The sequence below is a fragment of the Lytechinus variegatus genome, chromosome 4, assembly GCF_018143015.1.
Source record: "Lytechinus variegatus isolate NC3 chromosome 4, Lvar_3.0, whole genome shotgun sequence".
NCBI lineage: Eukaryota > Metazoa > Echinodermata > Echinoidea > Temnopleuroida > Toxopneustidae > Lytechinus > Lytechinus variegatus.
The window spans coordinates 51,473,520-51,477,867 of NC_054743.1; positions in this window are offsets into that span (position 1 = coordinate 51,473,520).

Here is a 4,348-nt window from a genome sequence, read left to right on the forward strand (position 1 = left end):
TTGTCTAACCCTTAATGTTTAAATGGTCAAGTAATACATAAGGATAAGTTACAAGGGCAATCAATGGTCCTATATGTCTAAAAATCCAAGATGGCTTCCAATTAAGGAGTCTAAAATGGCTGCTGATACTAAAAAATTGACATAATCTATTTAAAATCCATTTGGGAAATATGATGTTGATGTCTACACTATGGTTTCAAGGGTTGAATAATACTTTTGGATTTCTAACAATGGTATGAAGCGGTCCATTTTACCTATCATTTAAGGTTGGCTTTTAAAGTGAGTCTTAAAAGACTTCCATCAGCTAAATATAGTCATAATTAGGTGAACAAAATCTACACTACATGTATTGTGGTTTGAAGGCTGAAATAATAAATCGGAACAATAAAAAAGATGGTCAGTTTCCTTTTCGTCGTAAAAAGTCCAAAGCGACTCCTAAAATTGCGTGAAAATGACTGCTGTCCCCTAATCATGAAACCATAGGATAGTCCTGAGCAGAAAAATGACGTGTCTTGAAATACTTAATAGTGAATTATGGAAATTTTTAGGTGAAAGTTTACCTTATTTTTTAAAGTTTGTTTTTGGATGTTTACTTATTGTTGCACCACCACCTAATTATGTCACTAATTCTTGTAAAACATATTTTCATGAGTCTTAGAAACGGAGACACCAAATTAGTGGCACTAGATGGGATATGAAGTATTGTCATTTTTGTAACAATGGTGGCCAATTTGAATGTACTTTTTGGAGCGATCTTCAATTTTTTGACAAAATGGACAACAGCGGTTCCCTGTAATCTGCCTTCACCTATATCATATGACCCTTGAAATCATCAGAAAGGCACAAAAATGTTCTTACATTGTAGGTAGATAGTATATGAACTTTGCAGCTAGATTTTTAAGAAATAGCAACTATTTTTTTCAGCCATCATTATTTTTTTTTTTTGGGGGGGGGGGGCAAAACTGCACCACTGATAAACCTTGAAAATTTTTCTAATGTAATTTTTTTCCTTTGGAATCATGATTTTTTATGTTTTATTTTATTCTCGGTGACCCCAAAGTTATTTCTACCAGGTGGATATTATATGAATTTAGAGCATTTCAAAGTTACAACGTCCATTATAGATGCCATTTTGGAAGGTAATCTTGGATTCTGTGACACACTCACTGACTCTCTTGTAAACATGTCCTGATTCATTATTTGCCTTAAAAGCTTTTTGATGATTTTGATTTTGAGGATTTACTTTATTTTTGGAGTTGATGGTACAACGACTGCCGCTATGGACGCTATGTTGGATTTCCAGGTAACCTTGACAACGTTTTGTAACTATAACCTGTGTCAATAGACTTTGTATAATCCTAACATGCCTAAGTTTCATGAAATAGACATCTAAACCCTAAAAGTTATGAAAATCCAAAATCTTAACCTCGGGTAAGATTTGATGTTGACTTCGCCGCCGCCGTCTAAAAAGCGACGTCCATGTCTTGCATCTGCTATGCAGGCGATGAAAAAATGGCGGGCACGTCAAAGATATCCAATATGCCAGCATCTCCCCCAAATTATCAAACATTGTGCCATATTATTTATCAAATCAGCAGCTGTGAATCATGGCAGCCATCTTGGAATTAAAGATGGCTGACGAATTGATCAGAGACACTATGTTTGCAACCCTGGGTATAAACAAAAATAACGCATAGATCCCATGTTGTTTTTAATATAATCACCCATAAAAATATGTTAATATGGGAAACTGCATTAAAAATGCCGCCATTTTGTTTTTGCCGATTTGAGGATGAAAACGTCGGAATCAAGTTTGGCAAACAGCATTTTTGGGTTCAGCACCCCTGAATTACCTTAAAACAATTGATAAATCAGCATTAACACAAAATGCGTAAAGCACTTTTTCTGAGCACATTTTTTAAAATCTGGACCTGACTATTATTAAAACATGATTTAAAGTTACTGGCCGTGTGTGGCCACAACACGTACATAACATTTAAAAAATAGATATATTACCTCAAACTACTCTTATTGTTTTTTTTTACAATGTGTGTGGAATTTTATTGTTTGAAAATTGTCAAATTCCGAGGGGTTTTCACATTTAGAAACTGATTTCATTCTAATTTACATAATCTCAGGACATACCGAGACCGTTGAGATATCATTCGTCTTGTGTTTAATATCCACAATTTGTGATCAAATAAAATTGGAAATCCCCATTTATTTTCAATACTCATCACTTTCCAGTTTCCCCATTAAACTGGTGGCACCACAGGCCGACAAGCATTATGCCGAAGGCTATGTACAGTGCACCTGTGCGTTGTCTATAGGCTATAGGGCAGAGGTTCTCAAACCTTTTCTTTGAAGGGCCAGATGAGACTCCAAGTAAACCTGAAAGGGCCAGGGTGAATTGGATACTTAGGGGAAAAAATGTCCGCGAAGCGCAAAGACCCGTGCGGTTAGGATCCTAGATGCTCCATTGTCTTTCCTTTATTTTGGGAGCATTTAATCCAACAAATTTATAACAGTTTCATATGGAACGCACACAAAATAAGAAAAGATTTCAAAATACAGCGCGAGACGATATTAATGATAACGAAATTGTAGTAATTTGTTAAAAGGAATCTAGATCGTACCATACATACCTGGTATTTTTGTAGTCAAAGTAGATTTAATAATATAGCATGTTCGTTATGAACTCTAATAAGGTGTCAGTCTCCTAGTCACTTTCAATATGGGGAAAGTGACACTGTCTGTCAGCAACAAGTTGCTTGAACCTTGGCACAAAAGGTGTAATTGCATACCTGACCATCTAATAAGAAAGTAGATCGAACAGAGCCGAAAATTTCGAGATTTAGACCTAAAAACGAGACACTATATTCATGTTTTGTAAATAATGAAAAGGATGAGTAATTGGGGATCTTCCTTACATGAATAATGCGAGCGTAAAGCGCGAGCAGAATTTTTGTTATACGTTTTGAACTGATCGGTAGGCCCTACATGTTAAGGTGGATCTTGCACTTATATATATATATATACAATAGTCATGAAGACAATATTTCAACAATCAAATAATGCGAGCGCGAAGCTAGTATATAAAGAATGGAAAATTTCAATCAATATTTGTAATCGTGAACAGGCAAACAATTGAGAGCGCGAAGCGCGAAAGGAAATATTCGAGATTTAGAGAAACGGGACACACTATTCATGTATTGTAAATCATGAAAAGGATCTTCCTACTTTAACAATGCGAGCACAAAGCGCGAGCAGATGCATGTGCATGTTTCAGATTTAATCCTAGAATCTAGGCATTCTAAATACATCTTTTATCATGAAAATCAAAGCGAACGCGAAGCGCGAGCATAAAATATTTGATATTCCGATTTAAAAAAGGGTTAATTTCAGCACTATATTTCAAGCACTTTGTAGGGAAATTGTTAGGTGGATAGGGATCGCATTTAATAAAGAGCTGACATTTTTCATTATATACTTTGAGCTTTGACATAAGACCGGGACATCCTTGGGACATATGCCATCATATGAAAATGATGACTATCTTTCTATCCCTCTAATTGTTAAGTGTGAGATGAAACAAAAGGGAAAATTTAATTATTAAATTTATATCTTATTCATTGATGCATAATAATTAATGCGAATGCAAATCGCGAGCAGAAATTGTTGATAAACTGCTATGAAAAAAGTGATTTTAAGTAGTTTATGTAATCAATATCGACAATTAACTCGCGGCCAATCAGAATGCGAGCGTGCAACGCTTGCTGATACGTTTTGACAATCACACCTGAAAAGGGATATTTTGAAAACTGACGAACCTAATAAGTACCTGATATCAAAATTTGCGAGCGCGCAGCGCGAGTACTGAAAATGTTAATCAGGCCGTAAAAACTGACATTTCTACAGAGCACTTTATAAAAATCAAATTGTAAATCACAAAGTTCGATTTCCGAGGGGAAATATGCTTTGTATATTGACTTCCAAACTTGATTTTAAGCTCGATATTGTACAAGTTATGTAAATCACCTAACAGTGCGAGCGCGAAGCGCGAGCGAAAATTTTATATGGTGACATATGACAAGTCATTATTTTCCAATTAGTTCCCCTCATTTTAATACTTTTTTATTCACTCGTCTTCCTCCTCTTCTTTCTTCTCCTCTCTTTTTTTTCTTTCTCTTTTTTTGCACTGCCTATAGGGGGCCGGGCCCCTCGACCCCCTCCCCCCCCTGGATCCGCCTATATGCTAGCCTATGGATCATCGCATACATTGCGCTATCACTGCACTATAGCAGCTAGCTAGCTGCTATCTCCACTCTTCTCATCACGTCCCCGCTAT